Genomic DNA, 24,363 nt, shown 5'->3' on the forward strand with positions numbered 1-24,363 from the left:
AGATATTATGTTAGTTATTTGGTATAGATTAAAGAAATAAGTAAACAAACTTCTTTATATATGTGTTTAACTACAAATGACATGATCGCATTTAAAATATGATATGAAATGATTTAAAATGGCTTTTATTGCAAATAGAAATAATCTTACATGTCTTGAATGTATCTTTTATACCCATGTATTGAATAGAATGTATTAAGAAATAAATAGCTACACACACATAGTGGTACACCAGCAGATGAGCAGGGCAGTGCTGAAGATGCAAAAGGTTGTTACCTTTACTCTAATAGGAGCATGGTATGTGTACTGTATCCACCAAAAATGAATCAAGAGTAACCAGACAGCTGCATTATATCCAAAAGTCCTCAAGTCTAACAGTAGTCTTGGAGTGGTCATTGGTTCTTTTTATAGTAACTTTGTGAAGCACAAATAACTGGAAGGTTTCAAAGAGCCCAGCTGAACTCCCTCTACCTTTTCCTACCCTTTCCTATCACATATTAGTCTAAAAATCATGCACTGTTTGACAACTGCACACATTGGCAACTATTTCCAGTCACTGCAAAGACTAAATAACCATGCAGCTTATGAACATATTCCATATTAGGGGACCAGAAAAGTAAGCAACATATATCCATATTTATGGTCTAAAGTCCTTTCACTGCATTGCTCTTCGCTTCATAATATTTTCTTTAGCTAATATAAAATACCATAATTAACTTCTATTAAATTTTTCCAGTAATCCATGCTTCATAAAATGGATATGAGGAAAAAAAGCAGTGTCTTACACCTGAATGACAATTTCAAGTAGTATCAGATTTTTGATTAAAAATCATTGGTAGACATTGCAGACACATTCCAGGTGAAAATTGCTTTCATGATATGCAGATAGAAGTACAAAAAAATTTGTCAAACAAGATGAAAGGCAAGATTTCAATTACTTTTCAAGACAAACCATACTCATGAATATCAGTGAATTCATGAATTTTTCATGAAAAAATTATGTCTTTAAAATTGCTGGGGAACAAACCCCCAACAGAACAAACAGATGAGATGTCCAGCACTCTAACAATTCCCTCAAGGGAACAGATATTAAAATGAAGTCTGAGTCATATTATTAATTACTTTGTAATTTCAGTAAGTGATTCATGGTATGATTTGATCTTCACAAATTCCTTGGAGCAAAAATTATGACTTTGTTCAGTTTCTGGAAGTAAATGATTTTGCTATTGAAAAGTAAATTGTTCCAATTTCAGAACAATTTCCAGGGTTGAGCTCCTCAGTACTGACTTTCAATTATTCTTATTTAGCTTCTTTTTCATTTATACCTTATTTAATATATTGACCTAAAGATTCAGATTTATTCCTTCATTTGAATGGAATCTCTTATGCTTTTTAAGTACCAGAAGATAGTCTCCTGCTCTTTGCAATAACTTATTAAGTAACTTTACTAAGCTACTTAGTTTAGTAAAATGGGGGGAAAGTTTAAAAAAAAAAAAAAATATATATATTTGCAATCGAATGGAATTGTATCTGAAACTAAAATTGATTCCAAAAGCACTGTGATAGTCAACATTAACCCTCCATTTATAGTGAGCCATAAAGGTAATTTATAAAACATATTTCATTCTTTAATGTTTTGATTTTGTGAAGATTACTGGGAATTTTTTTCATTTTAATATCCAAACACTCTGAGATACTACATTTGGTTTCCATTAGCAGCATGTGTGTAAATTCCTCTTGTATTTACAATGCTATTGGAGCTATTTGTAGATATCTTGTCTTTAAAGGTAGCTACTTTATAATATAATTATTGCTACACAGAGAAATTTCTTAGAGCTTGTTTGTCATGGGTGAAACGAGAAACATCTCATAGAATGGGAATACTTATATATAATTACTTCCTTTTCTATTTGGAAAGGATTTAATCTGTGATGAAAGTGATGTGTTGTTGGAATTTTTTGTTCAGTATAGTTATTTTTACAACTAGTAAACAAAACCAAAGATGTGTATGTCATACAACATAGAAACATGATCATACTCACAAATATATTTTTATCTTCCCTACATGTTTTTTTCTTTTTACAACTATTTTATTTCCATTGTTAGCTGCACTTACTCCTGGGAGGAAAAATCAAAACATTGTGTGTTTATAGTACCACCCATTATTCACACTTTGTATGCAATCAAATAATTAGCTGCAAATTCAGCAATTTCCGCAAACTACAGTAGAGCTTAACAAAAGATGTCGTGTGTAGAAGAGAGCAGCTTTAGTGTATGTGACTCAGAAATGTCACTGCATCCTTATTTCTGCACCTTTCCATCTGACTTGTTTTTTTACTTGCTCATTTACAACACTCAAGGTATTTGAAACAATTTTATACAATTAAGCTTTTATTTTAGTTTCTTCAGCTTCTTTGCTAAAAATAAATAAAAATTGCCTCTTCATGTTCTCCAAATAAATGTGACTATTGAATAGAACAAAAACCTGGGAGTGTCAAGAGGTGATTTCAAAATAAGAGTTTGGTGGAAATACCAACTTAAAATATTCCATGTCCTTCTTGCAATGGGGACAGAAGGTGGGATTACTCATTTTAAAACTTGAATCAGTTTGCTGTTCCCACTCACCAAATGACTCCACCAGTAGCTGCTGCCAAAAAAAAATGTGGCTGGTTAAGGAGGCACAAACAGTACGGATGGAACAGTCATGGTATGGAATGGAAAGAAAAGTGGGAGCATCTTAAACCAGGATTACTGGATATTTCAAATCTAGTAATTACAGCAGAGCACTAATTGATATAGTGAACAGTACAACAGATATTTAGAGTGCAAGAGAGGGAAAAAAGCTACTAAGGTTTTCCATGAATAGTTTGATATAAACATAGAGAGTTTGGAAATGCCTGAGTTACTTTTTTTGTAAGTTTTCTGTATAGTGATGAAGCCAGATAAGTAACTGCACTTTTCCACTGGAGTTCACGGTTCGTAAAGCTGTCACCGCTGACACTTGCCTGATAGCACTGGGAAATGACCCCTCACAGCACAACAAGAATGCAGATTGAATTGCTTTGACTATGGGTGTCTTGGGACATTGCTAAACATTTTATCCAGGAACCAAGTCCTGTCAGTTCTTAAAACAACTGGAAAAATTGCTCCGTGGTACAGATCCTACTCTACACATCTTTTAGACTACTGATCTCAATTCTGTTTAACAAAAACAATGGCATCTGAACTGACAGCTCTACTAGTCCTTGCTCAAAGTATTCTTAAATTAATTTGCATTATGCATAATTCAGTGTTGGAAAAGACAAAACTTGATTCTAGAATTAGTTGAATTAATATGCAGAAAATAATTAAGAAACAATGAACTTCATATCTAATTTTAGCTTTAGCTGGAATGACTTTTTGTACATAAAGAGTTCTTTGGAAATTTTAAAACAAGTTAAACCAAGTCAGAAAGACTCCTACTATTCCCTGAAATATAAGTATTTTGTGTTTGCATGTTGGTAGCCCAAAATTGGAGGAATGCTTCAGAAAATATAAGTATGCACTGGAAATTTAAATCTTCTGCTTCTCCATAATGTTCAAGATTCACAGTCAGAATATTTTTGTAGTGAATGCCTGTAGAGAATATCCACTGAGTAGATGTCAGAGACTGAAATGTTATGGTTTCATGGCTTAAACACTGCTATGAAGGACTTTTGTAATCTTTGTAAAGAAGCTGTGACCACCGAAACCCACCTGTCCCTGAAGATGCCTTCTGAGGGAAACTTTGGACTGTGAACTAAGACACCTAAGATAAGATAAGGGTGACACTATTGTTCCATCATCTCAGGTCTAAGAAAAAGCAGACAAGGCTGAGGGAGGAGAAAGGGGGACAAGAAAGCCAAACCCAGCAGCTGTACTGAAAATCATCCCTGGCTGGGTTCAGTGTGGGGGAGACCACAGCCCACAGGCCCATCTGCTCAGGCCAGGTTTGCACAGACTTCCCCCGAAGCCAAGGGGGGAGGAGGAGAGTTTTGGGTGTGTGGCATAACCTCTGGTCAGAGGGAGTGAACACCCATCCTCCTTCACACAAACTGTCAAACTCATCTGTAAAGCCCTCCCCACCCCGGGAAGGCCACATCCATGGGACTTCATGTGAGAGGCAGCTGAGGAGGTGTCACAATCCATCAAAGACCCCCAAAGTGCCCCCAGACTCATTCCCGAGGCTTTGCACCACAGGACTGCACGTGATGTGAAGTGAAGAAACAGATCCAGAGTCTGCTGCAGGGCACTGTGTCAAACTTGTCCCCCCTCTGGACATTTCCACCTGGATTAAACATATATTAATCCATTGGACTCTAGGTTTTTTTGGGGCACCCTCCTTGCCAAGAAGATCAGATGGAGACAATCAACAGGACATCATTGGGATCCGCTGAATGATGACATTTTCCTTAATTTGTCCTGTCACGATCTTTCTGTCCCCCTATCTCTTTTCTATTTCTTTCTCTTTTTCTCCCACTCTCTCTCCCTTTCTCTTTCATTTAATAAAGTTAATGTTAGATAAAATCTGTAATATTGACTGGTGTATAGTCCCATTTGCACCTTAATTTGGGCAGAGGCATTTCTAATAATTTTAATAATTTGTTCATAACAGTAGAGCTATGACTTTTATTATGGGCCTAAGTACAGTAATGATCTAATAAGGACTGGACTTTCCACTGTCCAAGAGTCTTGGTCCAAATCTGAAGAGTTGCGGCAAGGAAAGGAGGCACCATCACATAAGGAATTGCAGCAATAAATGAGCAGTAGTTTAATGAAGAAAATTCTGGAATTGGGTTTAATTGGTGGTTAACTAATTGAGTGTTGCTCATCAAATCACACCAGACCTCTGTCAAGAGGTTTTCACTTTTGATGTCTGGAGAACTAGTACCTGTTTTATTGTTTTCTTTTTTAACTTCAAAGGAATGCAAGGGAACAGCATCATTTCTAAATTTCATTAAAAATGACTATACTATGAAGTTGAAGCTGCAAAAAATAATTTAAAAATATTCTTTTTGGATGGGGTGTCAGAGCAAAGTATCTACCAGAATTAGAACTAAAGTGGGATTGAATTCTGGTTGTCCCTCTACAAAACAACTAATTTGACTTTGATTATATTAAAATAAAAGCATGGAGCTCGCTTTTATATGCTCCAAACTGAATTATGAATAAAAGAAAGCAAAAGGGGAAAAAATAACAGTGTCTCAGGTAAATCTGCACTTCTGTGGTGATGATATGCAAAATTTGTTCACCACTTCACCCTCTATACATGTACACTCACCTAGGCAAATATATTCATTATTTAAAGTTATAAATCTAATGGATACATGAAGATAAGGTGGATTTATTTGAGTAACAATAACTGTATACTTTTAAAACCTCCTTTTTGTGTAATATTTACCATGTACAATTGTAGTTTAAAGTGTGTACAATTCAATGGTATATCATCTTACATAACCTAAATGTAATATATACTCTAATAGTTGGTGTTCCCAATGTATGCATATATATATATATATCTTGATATGCTGAAGTATACCTTATATATATTACCTGCATCCATATAACTGTGTAATATATATTACCTTTATATATAATACTATAATTTATTTAAATATATATCTCATAGAATCATAGAATGGTTTGAGTTTGTAGAGACAACAAAAACCATCTAGTTCTAGCCCCCTGGCATACGCAGGTGTACCTACACCAGGTTGCTCAGAATTCCATCCAGCCTAACCTTGAAAACTTCCAGGGATGGGGCATCCACAGCTTCTCTGGGCAACCTGTTCTAGTGCCTCACCACCCTCACAGTAAAGAATTTCTTCCCAATATCCAATCTAAAACTACTCTCTTTCAGTTTGAAGCCATTCCCCCTTTTCCTGTCAGTACATTCCCTTCAGCTACTGGGAAGGTAACCATTAGGTCACCCAGAATCCTTCTCTTTCCCAGGCTGAACAATCCATTTCTCTCAGCCTTTTGTTGTAGGAGAGCTGCTCCATCCCTCTGATCACCTTGGTGTCCTCACCTGGACTCACTCTAACAGGTCCATGTTCTGCCTGTGCTGGGGACCCCAGAGCTGGATGCAGCACTGCAGGTGGGGTCTCACCGGAGCAGAGCAGAGGGGCAGCATCCCCTCCCTGGCCCTGCTGCCCACGCTGCTTTGGATGCAGCCCAGGACACGTTTGGCTTTCTGGGCTGTGAGCGCACATGGCTGGGTCATGTCCAGCCTTTCACCAACCTCTAGGCACGGCTGTTCTCCATCTGTTCATCCCCCAGCCTTTACTGATATGGATGGTTGCCCTGACCCAGGTATAGCACATTACACTTGCTCTTATTAAACCCCAAGAAATTCCCATGGGCATATTTTTCAAGCCTGTTCAGGTTTCTGGATGGCATCCAGTCCTTCAGGTGTGTCAACATCACTCAGTTTGGTATCATCTGCAAACTTGCTGATGATGCACCCAATGCCTTCATCCATGTCATCAATAAAGATATTAAATAATACTGGTGTGTAGGTACATACACACACATACCAAAAAAAAAAAAAAGCCTCCATAAAATAAGGAAATTATGCAGTTCACTGAGAAGACACTGACACATAGGTATCACTAGTGCTTTCCAAAGGTGAGAGAATGCAGCAATGACTGACATAGCCCCATCATAACAATTATAAAGCCCTGACAAGTTTTTTCACAAAATTATGTAGAACTGGATAATACACATGTATACCTACATAATCTACGTCAGAAGGTTCGCAGAAAAGCAGTCTAACTGATCCAGTGATTATAGATCTAATATAATTGGGAGGACTACAGAGGCAGTTTTCAAGACTATTATATTCTAAACAAGAGTGAAAGAAACTGTGAGAGTCAGCCTGTATTATAAAATAAAGTATTATAATTTCAAAGAGAGAAAGTATTGAGAAAAAATGTTAACAGGGACGAACAGTCACATTTCATCATCATACACTGTCAGTTCAGTATAGAGTTTGCTGCACTTAAGAAGGGGATGAATCAAATAGAGGAAACTGCTATTCAAGTTATTTGCTTAGTCAGGAAAATCAGTGTAGTTTGAGTTCTAGTCTCTGCAGATCACAATTTTTCTCATCCACTCCTGAAAATGGAATGAATGCAATATTCTGTGCATCTTACTTCTCTTTTGAAGCTTACAGAATTGGCCTTTTCCATAGAGACATTCTACTCTCAAAACTTGGAACCACTTTTCATAATCTGCAGATTTGCATTTCTACCCAAAGGGTTCCTGAGAATTTACAAAAATCTCAGAATGGAAAAATAATTTGTTTTATTTATCCATAAATTCCTTCAAACATGAATGAAGAAAATAAAATTTATTCTCATGAAAAAATAGGGGAAATGTTTCTTTTGAAAAAAACCCTGTTTCTAATTATGACTTGAGAACACTTGATACATAGCTCAAGCATGTTTCAGCACTTACTTGCTCAATATTATGCTCAAAAGTCAAGAAAGTTAGACATCACTTCAATGAGCAGCTTAGAAAAACAACGCCTACATTTTTCTCTAACAATCCGCTACCCAGTCAAACATGGCAATGTGCACAATGGTGTAATACACAAAACTAAATGCCATATTTTCTTATATTTTCATATACCAACTGTATTCTGATTAAATAATATAACTGTTTAAAGTAGAAGCTTACTTTTTAATATTTTCAATGAGTTCATGCAGAAATATAAAAAAGATAGGCTTTATTGTTTGGTGATTATACTCACAAAATATTACTTATATTTTAAGAATTGTTTTCTAATGTAAAGAATAAAATAATGTAGTTAACTATAAAGTAATTTCCTGTTGATTTTGTGAGTCTTAGAAGAAATCCATCTGAAAACTAACAGTGCAAATTAATGAAAGGAGAATAACAATCAGCAAAAATGCAAAATACTGCTTACTTGGTTTTGTCATATATGGTATAACATTTGGTTTATTATATGATGTGCACAAGAGGAAATGATTGGTAATCTAATAGGACTTTGCATTTAATATTTCACGTAATATAATACATGAAATATCACCACTGTATCTGAAATGAAGATAAACAAACTGAATGGAGAAAAGTGCAAATCTGGGTCTATAGTTGAAAGATTTTTCAACATCTTGATAGTATAAAATGCAGTAAAAATGTATGTGGAAAACAAATCAAGCATTTTTAGTATTCTAGATTATGCATAGATAAATTTGATTATGGGAACCTGAACAAAAGTTACAGGCCATTTGAAACCCACGTGATTTTGGATTAAAGTCAAATCAGTGGTGCTGTGATATGTTATTTAATAAGGAGGTAACTGATCTGAAGACTAGAAGTCTTAAAGTGTTTTCATGTAGTTTTGAAAAATAGAAATGTTTGCTTCAGGGTTGGATTTACTACTGAAAACAAGAAACTTTTAACACCCGCAGTTATTGATAGAGCAAGGATTGTCATACCTGCCATACTCAGTCATTTATCAAACACTACATTATGTATGAGGGCAGCTGATTGTTTCAAGGTTCCAGACAATACATAGAAACATGGAAAAATGCATGGAGAAGCCTTTCAATAGTCATCTAATTCAGTGTTTTACTATGGTTAGCATGAGCTGGGTTAAAAATACAAACAACATTAAAGCACATGATTATCCATGGTTTTAATTCAGTACCATGTAAACCTGTATATTGATAACATGTAAAAGAACTTGGACAACAGAATCTGGTACCTTGAACAGGGAGAGGTTATTGCAAATAAAGTTTGAGAATTTAGGGAGATAAAAGAAGATTAAAATATTAATAATTTTGATTCTGTATGTACAAAGTAGCAAAATAAAGCTATAATGACACAAAAGAAAGAAAACAAAACCAGTTTTTCTCACAGATGATAAGTTATATAACTTGAAATATGTAAAGTCGAAGGATCTCATAGAAATAAGAATCACTGTGAGTGTGAAGAAAAAGGATTGTTAAAGTTAGTGTTTCTGAAAAAGAATTTCAATTTAATCTTCCTGGACTAGGGCAATAGCATCACTGGGAGAGCTGGTAATGAGGGCTGAAAGGACATGGGCGATTGGCCCTTCAGTCATATCTGTAAGGAATTGTGAGTGTCTTTTTGCAATATACTATCAGAATGCCAAACTGACTGTCCAGGGCTACTTAATAAGTTGAAAAGGAATGAGTAATCTAAATGAACATATGGATTATCTGGCACAGTATAACGTACTCAGGTGGTTATGAAGGTTATGAAGGTCAGACTGATAGAAAATTTTTAAATCACATTAAAAGAGAAGCAAAATTTAAGAGTAAATTAAATATCCTTTTTTACTTGCTAATATATTGTGAAATGTTAATTTCATATTTGAAAATACACTATGTACTGTATAGCTACAGAATTTGAGTGCATTATTTTGATAAAGTACAGTTACAATAAAGATTATTCTATTCCCTTAAGTCAAACTGGTAAGATTTTCTGTATGGTATCCATGGATTACATCTGGCAACTCACTTAAAAGTTACAGTTGCCAAAAAGAAGAGTTATTAATCTCTTGTGAGCTAGGTCTAAAGAACATTAATCCTACTTGGAAGTTATCACCAGGGAAAAGTCAAGAAATTTATGTTCAGGTCATGATCGATATCCTTGATTTAACTAACAGAGACAAACTCTGGCTCCCCAGCGTCTTCTTGTCTGCCAAGGAACTTAACCTAGAGAAAAAGACAAACCTTACTCTCTCATTTATTTACAATTATAACATGGTAAAAAAAAAGTTTAAAGTGAGAGGGCATAACCAAGGGAAACAAGACATTTTACACAGAGACTTATAAATCCCAAGGTAAAGGTAATCAGAGTCACGGTTCTGAATCATGGGCTGAATATACATGTATATGTTGACATGCATACAGAAAGTATTTAGGAGTCCTGAGAAAGAACTGAGAAATTATCATAAAGGACAGTTTTAGTAGCTCTACCATTCTGAGGATTTGTTTATTTTGACAGTTTTCTTTAATGAAATTAGGGTTGATATGCCCTGAATTTTTGTTGCAGTTAAATTTAATGGTCAGTTAACCAGGAAATTTTAATGTTTAGGATTCCATTTTCATTTGTATTTCCTAATGCCTTACTATAAAATATTTATTTACTTTTTTTTTCTCTATACTATGTTTTTCTTTTGCTGTATGTTTTTGTAAAGAAAATAGGAGATGAAGGCTACTTTTATTAGTTAGAGAGAGGCATGATCAAACTTAAAATACTACAAAAATATATTCCTTTATACCAAACAAAAACACTATGGACTTAAGTAAGGTTAGAATTACCCCTGTTTGAAAAAATTCATATGTCATAAGAAAACAAATACTAAGAGGGGTGGCACAAATAACTTTGCTAAGTGTAACTTCCGACATGAATACATCTCAATAATGAATAATAGATGCACATAGAATCCCATTTATTTCTACAACTTCAAACCAGCTATGGAATAATATGAATTTGCTCAAAAATAGCTGAAAGAAAATCAAAAGCACACTTGCACACTCCCTCTTCAATTCACATTCCTCCCAACAATATCATATTTGCCACAAATTATGTAATCATAACATACAGATAATTTTCCTTCATTCCATTGGACAACATGTGTAACCTTACCTCCCTGTCAGGAGGTGTAAACATCTCCATTAATCAAAATTATTGTCAAATTTAATAGCTTTGACCAGGGTCACTCTGCAGTACTGTCAGCTGTAAGTTACACGCACACTATAAATTTCAGTGCAAGAGATTAATGAGAAAAGTTTGGTTTCTCATTTGTAAATTAGACCCTAGGTCTTCTAGTGCTTATGATCATCTTGTTTATGATAATTCGTAAACTTCAGGACTTCAAGAGCAAAAGCATTTTACAGAATTAGGTAGTATTTGATCAAAATCTTTGTGATAGTACTACTATCTGTCATTTCTATTAACCTTTTCCATGAACAGGTATCCAAAAAATTATGAAGAACTGTTTAGATATGCTAAATGTTACATTAGATGGTTTAAGTGGATACTGTTAGGGAAGAAGCTATAAATACTCACAACAGCCTCTTTTCTTCCACTCACTGAATTTCAGCTGTGATCTGAGTTGAACCAAAATCCATCAAGGGCCATTAAAATATAGCATATGTGGCTCAATACTGAAATGTACGTGCATGGTTTCTACCAAGCAAAGAGCAACTGGGATTTTCTTCAAGACACTATCATTGCTTGTCTTACCAGCTTTCTTCATTTTCTTGAGACACTTAAAAAGTAACTGGTGGGAATACCAAGGAGTCCAAAGTTTTTTATTTAGTCTCTTTCAGCTGATAACCATAATTCCACTAAATATGGAACTCAATGTAATAGCCCTGATTGTAGGGCTGCATAAACAGACTGCTTTGGGTCTCTTTCTCGTTAAACTGCCGATAAGTTGGGTAAAAGTGCATAGCTGAAATTGTTCCATGTTCCCCTTTCCATTAGATTACAGAGTGTAGATTTAGGCAATTGCTCATCTACAACCAGAGACCTTTGCTCTGTGATTCTCCTTTGAATTGTTCTTCAGTATGTATGTGGTGCAACAAGGAAGGAGAGAGAAAGAATAAATGGATACTAGTGTCAGCAAAGATGTGAACCAGGCTGAGTTATGGCATTTTTTGAGATTAAGATGTCTTGTTTTATGGGTGCATTGCTGAGAGTGACTGTTTGGTGGAGGGCAATGGTTTCTACAACTATAAGGAGAAAAGAGAATTTTATTACGAGAACATCAAGTGAAACCTTTAGATGGCTAGATAACGATTGAAAGGATGGGGTTATTTCTTTATTATTTACTTACACCCTCATACATATCCATTACTCTTAGTAGCTTTAGCCACAAATGTTCCTTTTCTTTTCTATCTCATTTTAGCTTTGTAAAATTTCTGCAAGTCTCATGATAAGCAAAAGACCCATAAAATAAATTTTTAGAATGGGCATTAATCCCTTACAACATTTTTTTTTTTCTAAATTCTTTAGCAATCTGCCATATAACTTAGATGGATGAGGGCATGCAACACAAAAAATTGTGTCACCTATTCATTTTAAAAAGGAATAAACTCTTAGGAGATCAATGCTTAGTGAGTAGTTTCATGAATGTTTTAGGTAGAAGAATCAGACATTTTTATTGCAATCTACACTTCTTCAAGTCCTGCCAGCATTACTGTAATTTATTTCCTAGTAAGAAGCCGATATCTTGGAAAAAAACTTCCAGGAAACATTTTAAAGAATTATAGTCAACAGTACTGTGTGTTAGAGGCATATCAATATTACAATAACCTAGAGATGGATAAGAAATTTGATTGGTATCAGTAGTGAGAATCAGGAAATTGTAAATATACAACAGAGGATTTGCAGGGAGGAACAACTACTTAGGGAAGCTACTTATTAACTAAGAAGGGTTTTGACACAAAATCAAAACAACCATAGCAAACTTGCATGTTTTCCATTATAATATTCATTTAAACACTCAGTCCACAGCCAGTGAGACTTCAGGTACTTTGGGCTTGATGCTGAAGTGTGATTGCTTTGCTCACACATAGCAACCAAACATAGTCACTTTTAGACAAGACCTGCAGCAGCCTGGGAAGAAGTTGCACAGAAATCCATGTTGGTATCCATAATCAGAGCAGCAGGACAATGGATTACTGATTTTTACTGACCAGATACATAGTCACATCATACTAGTTATTCTACATAGTAGAATGGTACAGAACTCTAACAAGTGTTATCCAAATCACTAGAAGTGCAATTCCTCTCTTCAGTATATTTGCTTATTAACCTCTATCAGCAGCCGACCGTCATACTGGATGGAACGGCAAAATAACGCAGAATTAGCACATTATAAAAAATGTTCATCACAAAAAGAATTAACAAACACATTAAAATGTGTTAGTAGTTCACATCATCCATGCATTAATGTAATGCTTCCTCCCAGTATTATTTGGATTACTCCTTGTGGCATTTTGCATTTTGTCAGCAGTGTTGTCTATGCCCAAAACACTGTTGCTAATTTTAGTAATCTACATAGATATCTGCAGTGCCTGTACTGAAAATGACTCCCTGGAGAAGATAGTGTTTATCAGTGATGATGAAAGATGGGACAACACTATATATTTCACTGGTTTGGCAATAAGCATAGTATAGAATTTGCATACCAATGATTTGCAATATTTACTTATCTTTCATGCAGATAAACATATCTTTTTTGTATTATCAAATTAATATATGCTTTTGAATTTTTTTCCTAAATTTTCTTCTAGAGTTTCAACAACTTTATATTAACTTTTTCATATAGCATCTTTATCATCACCTCTATGAACTATACATATATATATGTGTAACTTAGTGACCTGTAAGTATGAGTCACTAAGTCAATGTATCCATACAATAGAAAACAATGAGGTTTCCCCATGTATAAAACTGACATATGCATATTATTATTTTATTTTTTTCTTAATTTCACAATTCCCCCCAAAATATATTTGAAAATATTGCAACTTAAATTAGAATAAAAAAACCTTCTAGGTTGAATCTATACTTAGTGGTTTCATAGGAGGGTGTCTACTGACTGTAAATTTCTTATATCAGGTAGGTAGAAAGTAAAATCCTTCATTCTGATAATTTTAAAAGTAATTTAAAAAACAGATTAATTTCTATTTCACATTGATTTCTAGTCACTTGCAAACTTTAACTCTTAAAATATGTTTGGAGATTAGAGTACTTTACAATCAATACATTTTGGGGCATATTCATCCATACAAGAAGCCCTTTCTGAATGAGCCTGAAATTTGAAGTCAACGGCACCTTCATTAGCTCACTGTTTTGCCACTCCAGACAGCTAAAATTTATCTCATTATAGCTTTCCAAAAATATTTAAATATCTAAATATAGTGATGTAGTTATGTTGATAAACAAAGGTGTTAATATCTTTGCAAGTTAAGGTGTGTTTTTGGAAGTACATTCTGACCTAATCTATGAGGTGGTCTTCTAGTAAGTTGTACACTTGCCCAGTCAGTATAGAGATCTTCTAAATCAGACAATAAGTATGTGCTACCACCATGAAGAGTTAGCAGCTGGCTAAAGAACAGCAAACCAAAACCAGGAATAAATAGTTGTTTTAACAAATATTTCTTGGTTAGCTTTTAGGGAACCTGTGCTTTTTAGTATATTCCTAGGTGTATAATCTGGAAAAGGTATTAAGCAATGACAAAAATATAATTATATCAAAACTATTTAGAAAGGTTAAAGTTGACAGCAAAGAGTTGCAGAATTGCCTTATGATACTAAGTAACCGAAACATAAAATGGCAGAAGAAATTCAGTATAAACAGTGTAAAGAAAAATGATGGTAAAAAGTTAATTTGTGCATATATGGAAATGAGTTCTAAACTAATATCCTACAAAAAGAATTAGGGTCATTGTGGTTAATGTTATGAAAACAGTTCCTAGCAGCAATTGAAATTGTGAGATATTAGAGAAGAGGAAAAACTATACAAGAAAATCATAAAGTGTTACTGCAATGTTTCATAATTTTGTAATTTCAATGTATTTTGAATGCTGAAGATCTTTCAGGTCTCCCCAACTAAAAGAAAAAGGTATAAGTAAAAAAGAAGTATGAAAAGACTTAGGTATAAAGAGATGTTAAATTAACTGGGATTCTTTACCTGGAAAAGTAAATTAATGGAGAAGAATATATGATTGCAATAGAGAGAGATAAGAGTTATTCATTATTTCCCACAATATGAAACCCGAAATAATCCAAAGAAATATTTGAGAACTTTTCTTGAACTGAACTGAAATTTGGAGGTTTTTTCACTCATGTGCAAATGAATTGTGAAACTTCTTGGCAGCATGCTGTGCCAATATAACTGCTTTTGCAGTTATTAAGTGATATCAAACAGAAGGATGTAGAGACAAATTCCAGTTCAGAAGGCACTAAACTACAGAATGTCAGAAGCTGTGAGGTTAAACTGAGTGAAGCATTAATTTATTCTCACATCCACAATTGACCACTGTCTAAGATCTTGAAGTAGAAGTCTTTTATCTTGCCCATTATCGTTGCTTTTATGATCATTTCACAGTCTGATCCTTTCTTGAAGTTAAGCATTTGACTTGTGCATTTTTGATATGGGCCTGTGCATGAGTAAAATTAATGAACTGAAAACCATGAAATTTGGATGGCTCTATCTGCAGACCTGCAAAGTACTTGTATCTCGTTTTTAGCTATTGTTAATTGGATGACAATCCTGAAGAGTCATAGTGCTACAGAAAGTGATAGAGATGAGAGTGAAAGACAAGGCCCACATAAACAATTAGCAAAATTCTTCCCTTTGACATAAAGTTACAATCTGAGTAAAAAAAACTTGATTTTCTTAATATATGCCATCCAAAAGATGTATACATTGTCATGGTAAGTACTGCATTCTGATTTACATTTTAAGATTGTCAAAAAGCTGAACACATGAGCTAAGAGAAATTCAAGTTTGTAGAAGTGGCAGATTTTTTTTCTCCCCAAAACCTGCAGAAGAGACACAAAGTACAGCTTCAGAGTTTCCTGTGATTCCATTCAAAGTATTCCTGCATGTTTGAAATGTTTTAGCCTGTGTAGCTGAGAAAGATAAACTAGTATTGACTCAGGTATTCTGTAAGAAAAGAGAGAAGTAAAAGACCTAAAGGTTTGCTATGGCATTTATTCCATCAGTTCAGAGTTGTTCCCTGATGTGTATTTCAGGCATTGGACTACTTTGCCTTGAAAGACTGAGCAATAAGTTGATGTACTATGTATTACAGCGAATACTATTTTATGGTTTAAAATTAATATATATATTAAAAGCATTACCCGAATTAAAAGTATTATTTCAGTCACATTTTTCTTGGAAATCCCTCCTTGCATGTTCATCAAAACCATGCAGATTGCTATTCTGGAGGAAAATAATAGCAACAGATATTTTTTTTTAAATAAATTAAAATGCTTTGTCTTTATATACTTCTGAACTCTTAGACTTTTAGCATGAGTTTTAACATGTTATATTTGTTTTTACTCCTTGTGCATAAGGGATTCTGAGATTGAATTTTATGTTAAGATCCCACAGTATTTATCTTACTGTTATTAAATCTGGTTGAAGAGATACAGAAGGATAATATTTTGTTTTGTCTTTTAAAGCACTAAAGAACAAAAAATGACGTCTATGTTGCTACATCTATACATGCCAATCATATTGATATATCTTCCCCAGATTGAAGAACACTAACTGGTTCTAGCCTATTGCACCTTGCTCTTCTTCATGTGCTATCTGCCAAGAGAAAGTAGGTTTCATGTATTATGAAGTCTGTCCTGTGTGGGTCTCTTTTCCTATTAACAGTCCAAGACAAAATATAATAAAAATAAATAATTCATCCAGGATAATATAAGCTCCTGATTCCCAAGGACCTGATCTAGCTGAGACAAATCAATAAACCAGTATTTCCTCCAGCAGCACATAAGAGAATGATAGTAATGGTCCTTTTACAAGGTAAAATAGCAGTGGTGTGTTCAGTAAACAGGCCTTTCATATGATTTCTAGGGTTGACATCATATCTGTAAAGTTAAATTTTATGAAAGGTTGTAGGTTAAAGAACTTTGTACATGTTCAAATTATTAATTCTATTCCCATCTTCCTTTGTAACAAGAATATGAAAATTTTCTTCAATAGAAATATGTTAAACTTCATTTTGGTTTAATACATTTTACTGCAGATTTCCTTTGATACATCTGGATTTTGAGATGTAGCCAGTGCCTCAGACAAGAAAAGTACTTTTCAAAAAACCTTAAGAGTTTTCTATAAGAAGATTTCTGTGTTTCAGTTTGCATAGAGCAGCAATAGAACAAGGCACTTTTTACAGTGGCATATATTTATAGAACAGTTATTTACCAATATATTATAGAATATTTTTACATATAACAATTCAGAATATTTTTATAAAGTAACTTTGATCTAATAAAATGAAATGCTCTTAACTACACTGCCATTGAAAGATCAAAGGCAGTCACAGAATAAGTAGTCACTAAAGGATATAATTTCAAGACAACCGCATGGTTGTAAGTCACGCAAAAGACAGCAGTGAATCGAGATACATCTACATAATGGTTGGATTCAATGATCTTGGAGGTCTTTTCCAATCTAGTGATTATATGAGTATTAAATGTTAATTCTGGCATTCACGGTAGCCCATTAGATCTGGATACATTTTTTTCTGGATCTAAATTCCCTGCTAAGAGACAGACAGTGTAACTTTTGTGCTTTTTCTTTATTCTCTCTCTTCAACACATCCATAGCCAGTCACCTAGAGATGTACATTGCACTGTGCTGTTCACATTAAGAGTGTCTGCAAGAGTTAATAATTAGTGGGTTCAGGCACAGACATTTTCTGCAGTTTTCACCTTATGCCCAGACTGTCCAGTTTTCTGCCAATTTTCAGAAGGCTCATACACACAAAAAAATCAGTATGGTCTCAGATGCTGAATACAGTAATCCTTATTTAGAGAGACATATGGAATAAATATGTTCAACAATGTCCTGTAAAAAAATCTACCTTTTACTTATTGGAGTCTTTACTTATACACAACTGACAATGCAATATACAAACACTGAGCATGCAGAATTCTTCAGAGAATTCTTAAAATGCTATATAGCTTGCACAGCATATCTTTGTCTATACAAATCCTGATTTTCAGATCAAACAGAAGGGAGAACATTTTTTTTAAGCTGCCTTTATTGCCATGCCAAAACCTTAATCTCCAAGGACTTGTATAAAGCTGAACTAGTCAATTTGTAATTAAATCTTATAGGATACAGCAGTGATACTCGTTACAGAAAAGGCATTTTATAGTCAGCAATCTTATTTTCAACTAACAGGATGACACAAAAGTCACAGTTCACAGAAGTTTTATGTCTGTTATTTCATGCTGGAATAATGCTGCACAAACCAATTAGCCAGTATAATAATGTCAGGGTACACTTAGAGAAAAAAAAGGATCTCGCAAAATGCCTCTGACTTTCTAATATTTATAATGACCTGTGTATTACTGCAACAATAGTCTTACATTTGATGGGTTACTCTTTTGGAGTGCTAAGAAATAAATCTCATAAGGCACTAAGACTCTATATGATTAATATAGGATGGTGTAGCTACTGTTTCACAAATAACATTTTTCTTACAGTTGAAAAAAAATGGCCACAGTTCTAGAAAAACCAAAACTGAATAAAAACTATTAAGATTAAAGATTAAAATCTTTGCAACGTAAGTCCCTCAGATAATTCATCCATTAAGGTAAATAGAATGCAATAAAAGAGAACACAATAGTTTTTTCAGGCAGTTGAATTAAGGCAGCAATGCACTGAGGGTAGCAGGAAGGTTCTTCATATCCATGAATGCTTGTTAGCATGACCTGGGGGGTTTTTTGGTTTCTTGGCTTTTTTTGTTGTTGTTGGTTGGTTGGTTTGGTTTTTGTTGTTGTTTTTTGTTTGTTTGCTTTGTGGGGTTTTTTTTGTTTGTTCATTTGTTTGTTTTGTGGGTTTTTTTTGGGGGGGGTGTTTCTTTTTCCTTTTTGTCTTTTTGTTTGAAAGACATCTCTCTCATTCAGGAGTATCACAGAAAAGGGAAGGAAAATGGGAAAGGAAGAAGACTGAAAGAGTGATGAAAGATTTGAAGGTAGGTGAATTTACTGCCTTAAATTTTGCTAAAAGTTCTGATTCCCAGAAAACTTATTTTATCAGATTATTGTAGATTTCCAGGTAGCTAAGGTCTGGATATATTTTTGCAGAGGTGTGATGAATGTTTGTAAAGCACATCTATTATTCAAAACAATGAATAAGGATGCCACTAGATTCTCAGAAAACCACCAATTCTTGCAAGATCTACTAAAAATGAAGTTATAATATTCAGTTACATTTTTACAATGGCAAGTGAGTTTCAAAAATTATAAAACTAAATAAAGTGTGTAGGAAACTGTCACAAGGCAAATCTTTGTCCTGTGACTACGTGACTTTTCTAGGAAGTTTTAAAGGTCTTCATAGTGCTGCATCTCTCTAAGCAATCTCAGTATCTGCAAGTATGAATGGAAAAAATATTTCACCTGACTACTAGCTCCTCTCTTTCTAGTCAGTGTGGAGGACATTTTCAGTCAAAATCTGTAGATAAACCTCATTTGGATATTCATATTGTCTCTCTCTTATCATGACAAGGAACTTACTTTAGACTTTCACTGAAATAACATATTTACATGACAATTTCTAATCATATTCTGCTATGATAGAGCAGGGACAATTTCCCACGTTTTAAATATTTGATACTGTTTTAATTGGCTGACCATTTCAGTTTCAAATTTTAAAAAAACCAGTAATTTTTTATGTATTCAGAAAGGACAGCCAGGTATATTAATGAATATTAAAGAAGTCTTACAGCAGGATGTATATGTTCTTTTCAACAGAGACCAACAAAATAAGTTGAAAAAATGAAATAAAATTAAAACAGTTTTCAAATATAGAATTATAGAGGAGGAATTGTATTTCATTCAGCAGGAGGTTTATACCTTCATTTATTATTTTCTTTAAACAAAAATGAAAATATCCGGTTTAAAGAAATAAAAAAAAAAAATGGAAACATTGCTGTGAAATTACCAGACAGCCCATCTTTCTTATGGCTTGTGGAGCACAAGAAGAAAATGGAAATCAGTCAGTGAAACATTAATTTCTACAACTAGGACTGAAATAGTAATTTCCTAAACTACTGCTGATGTTCCAGAGAACTAAGAAAACCATGTACAGTTTTTCCTTAAGTAGTAAGGTAGTTAGAGCAGAATAACTCCCTTTTCCTTGTGACTAGTTTCCTTTATTTTTCATGCATTAAGTGGAAATGAACACAACTAGGATAAGAAAATTAAAAAACCCAAATTCATCAGTGAAAGACAGAAACATTGAAATAGTATCTGTGATATTTAGGTGATATTTCCCAGATTAAAAATGCAAACAAAAATGTTAGGCAAAAATATTTTCATCTAAAAAGGAAAAACTCTGTATGGATTACTGTGTATAGTTTTTTTAGTATTCATTAAGTTTAGCACTACATGCTCAAAAGTCAACTAAGACAGAATATATTATGTCTCTAAGGGGAAAAAATGTTGGTTTTTCATGTGATGCGATTTCCTGTTCAGTATTTGAAACTCATGTTTGACTTGCAAATGTGTAACTAGACATGAGATTCAGTTTTTTGTTCTTGAAAATGAATTATGAATTTAACAATTTAAAAATAATTATGTCTCTATAAATGCTTTTAAATTCTGTATTTGTCATCACTGCTTATTAGATAGATACACAAAGTTAAATTTCCAAGTTTAATTTAGAGATTTTTTCATTTAAATACTTTGATTTTTAAAATACTGATTTAATAATCTGTCTTTCATTAGGCCTTTATAAGTACTGATATTAAAAAATATTTTACAGTGGAAGTGGTGGGGAAGGAATAATTCTTAATCCATGCAGTACAAAGTTTTGCATTTGGTCTACAATATACTGTTCTTGTAAAATGGAAAGAAGCTAATTCCATATTGGTCTTATATTGTATTTTATTTGTGCTTTATTGTGTTAATTTCATATCACATGTTGGGAAATGGCAGTAAAATAAAGCATTTTTCTCATACCCATTCTAGGAGAAAAAAAGTAATTTGCAACAAAAAAGATGATCTAGTGACAAAGGAAAAAATTGCATCTATCTTTAATGTATAGTAATTTCAACAAAAAGCTTTGCTAGCAGATACTGAAAAATTCATTAAGAATCTTGACACAACAAATAGTGGCTATTCAGTGGCTACATCAGAGGTAGGCATAAACTATCCATGAATGGCTTTTTTCTATCTACATGATACTAAATAAAAATCAGCTTTTCCAAAATAATATTAGAAATATTAGAAAAGATAATCTCGTATAAAATCTCCTGAGTAGTTGGAGATTTCAGATGCCAAGTTCTTGCTATAAACAACCTGTCTGAATCAAGCATGTTCCATCCAGTAGCATAGTTCTGACGACCCCTGAATGTGACTTACTCCCAGTGCAAAGCAATTTAATGCTTTACTGCACATAGAACAGTATATATGAATACTTGGGGGAAAAAAAAAGCCCAAACAGATTAATTACTGACAGGTACATTTGAATATGACTGCTTCTAGCCCTTGTCTGTAGCCAGGCAAGATTGTTTCACCTCAGTTAAACGATAGAGACACATGGCAGGCTGCCTCTGCAAGTTCTCATTAGTCAAACCCAAAGCCTCCATTGCCCATTAGAGGAAAAGTCTCCCTATTATTTAAGGAAATGTGACAGCAATGGAGGTGAAGTTTTGGCAGGAAAGTCACCAGTGCATTACGAAGCTTTTTGCATTCTACAACTTTCACCAGCCTCTTTCCACTCTTTTATCTGACAGCTCAAACGCCTCAGGGTTGTGGTCGTGGCAAAGGTCAAGAACATAACAGCAGGACTATAAAAAGAGATTCTTTCAGGGGGAGAAGCTGCCAAACACAAACAAGTTTACTGAGCACAAGACAATGAGATGAGAACTCACATCTCAACAAATTTACCTAAGTAGTTACCATTACTTCTAAAAATACATAAAGAATCATAAAAATTATTTAGAACTTTTACATATTCTCTGAAGTCTAGTAAAACTAAGGAATATTAAAATACCTGTTTTAACATAAATATTGGAAAGCATCATTTATGTTGGGAACAATTGTAAACATGCATAAATAATAAGTAGTCTGTTCCAAACTATTAATTTAAAATATTAATAAAATATTTATTACTTATACCTAGATCACTTAATTCATATACAAATGTGTGCTTTATTAAAAACCCATTTACTTCAGCATGATGCTTAATTAAAAAAGAACCTGAAAATATGTTCTTCCTTTAATAAAGACAATGTTTACAATGTTACAGTGGTTGAGTTTAAAGCTAAGAAGTTTGCTATGTCTTTAATTATTTGCAATCAGTGGTAGTAATAAGGTGAATTTGAATTACCTGTCACAATATCCAGTAGTACTCTTATCAGGTTAAGGAACAGGTTGGGTGTCTGACTGAAAAAGTCACAAGGCAAATTCCTGTTAAAACAAAGAAGACAAAGACAGTATCTTAGCTTCCTATTCCTTCAAATATTAATTTTTACACGTACACATATTCTGTGTGTGCAAGGAATAAAAGAATTTAACAAGTATGAAATAGTTTGTGCATGCACATTTATTCAAATATGAGTTTGGCAATAGATCAAAGTGTCTACTGTCAATACCTGGCTCCTATTATAATGCACACATCACATAAAATCATACTCAAAAGCAAGTCATCCATTAAAAATTGTTAGGCTCAAACACCAATGATTTTAGATATATGTGTAGTTATATCAACATTTTGCATTCTTCAGATTGTATATTAAAACATATGATTCAAGCAAGAGTGGACTGAGCTCAGACGGATAGTTTTTCTTTTTAAACTGGTTTTATAGGAATAACTTTTTCAACTGGTCCCCAGCCACATAGATACCTACTAAATATATTGCTGGATGAGACAAGTAACATCATATTTAGAGACCTGTGATTCTTCTGATTTTCATTTTTAGATTTCATACATCTATTCAAAACTGGGTGAGATGTCTACATTGGAAAGCTTGGATGAAAAATTATGTATGTTCTCTTAAACATATATCTGTATTGTTCTGTATTGTTATGACTGCTAGTTAAGGAGACCATCTAAGGAAGTATATTCCATTATTCTATCTTTATTTATTGTGCATTCAGAAAAAAATACTAATAATTGTAAAGTATTAATAATTAATTTAAATTTGAAATGTTGTCATAAGCGGTTTCAGGAAAAATAGCTGATTTTGCAGAGAGAAATTTAATTAATTTATCTTGAACTTTATTAGTAAGAATTGATTTCTACTGCATTGCCTGGCAAATTTGTTATCTTAATTTTATATGTATACACTTCAGTATCTGTACAATCTAAATGGAACTTTTGGAAAAGTTAAAAACAATTTAACCAGAGTGACCATTACTGTTAGAATTTGCTGAAAAAATGTTTATCAACAAATTAGGTGCCCTGGAATCTACAATTACTGATAGCAATATGCAGATTGATTAGTCCTATTCAGTTGTAAAACTTCTTACAAATGCATGTTGCTTTCAGTGCCTTTATCTTATCTGCAATACCTTAAGAGAATTTTTTCACCTCTTTACTTCTTTTGTAGAGCTGATCCTTTCTAAGAAGTATACTTGAAAAAAACACATTTATAGCACATGCTCAGAAATTCCTGAAAATGTATTTCAGGTATTTCTATATTCTAAAATTAAAAAATTGTTCATGTACCTTGTTTATCCTTGAGTATCATTAATCTATTTTCACAGTGCACATTTTATGCTGAGTAGACTAAAATGTGTTTAAAAAAAGGACAGATTAGACAGATTATAAATGTTTATATTTTTTAGTGTTTGCACATATACATTCAGATATTCATATATTCCTTAAAAAGATTTTACTTCACCAAATATGTCACATAACACACCTTCTTATATTATATAGGCAAGATCCTTACTTCTATGCCAAGAAATATTTTGGGAATATTCCACACTAATAAAAGCAGGAAATTCTCCTGCAGATATCATATATTACACACATTTCTGTATCTATGAATAGCTCTACCTTTATTTTTCTATCTATCTTTGTATATGTGAAAACATAGGTATGCATATAACTAACTTCAACAGGAAGTGGAAGAAGCAAGGGAGTACTATCCCTCTCCTTTTCCTGTCATCATTAACATGGCTTTGTCTGGCACACTGTTTCCTCGTCTGCAGTATACGCACACTTACCCCACTCACTGAAAGTACTGTTACACACTTTGGAAATGTCTGAAGCTGATCTCTTTGGACCCTGCTACTTACTTATTTAGATTAAGATAATATGCCCTAGTCATTCTTTTATGTGATCAGTGGGGAATAGGTAGCATGCAGTATCACTGACACAAGAATTTGAATATTTCCCCTTAAATCTTGGGTTACCAGAAGACAAGAAAACAATGGACAAGACAATTATTTTCAAAGGTAGTCAGCAAGATGGAAACAATGCCAAGCAAAATACTAAGAAGCAAGAAAGGTTCTCTTGGGAAAAGAATGTGCTGGAAAAGGCAGCAAGGAGAAGAGCTGTCGTGGAACCTGATCCCCTCAATGGAGGTACAGAGGAAAAGAGAAACAAAAGATTTACACAGAGAAAGCAGTGAGACT

General features: G+C 33.6%; 1 protein-coding gene across 6 annotated transcripts in view; it reads right to left on the reverse strand.

The window, feature by feature from the left end:
* Positions 1 to 24,363, reverse strand: part of MGAT4C (MGAT4 family member C) — a 333,638-nt gene that overhangs the window by 152,270 nt on the left and 157,005 nt on the right. For all 6 annotated transcript variants that reach the window (XM_019279763.3, XM_010413780.4, XM_010413784.4 and 3 more), the window contains exon 3: positions 22,109 to 22,188. The gene's annotated coding sequence lies outside the window, so the exon portion shown is untranslated. The remainder of the gene's footprint in view (positions 1 to 22,108; positions 22,189 to 24,363) is intronic.

The sequence above is a fragment of the Corvus cornix genome, chromosome 1A (genome assembly GCF_000738735.6).
Source record: "Corvus cornix cornix isolate S_Up_H32 chromosome 1A, ASM73873v5, whole genome shotgun sequence".
NCBI lineage: Eukaryota > Metazoa > Chordata > Aves > Passeriformes > Corvidae > Corvus > Corvus cornix.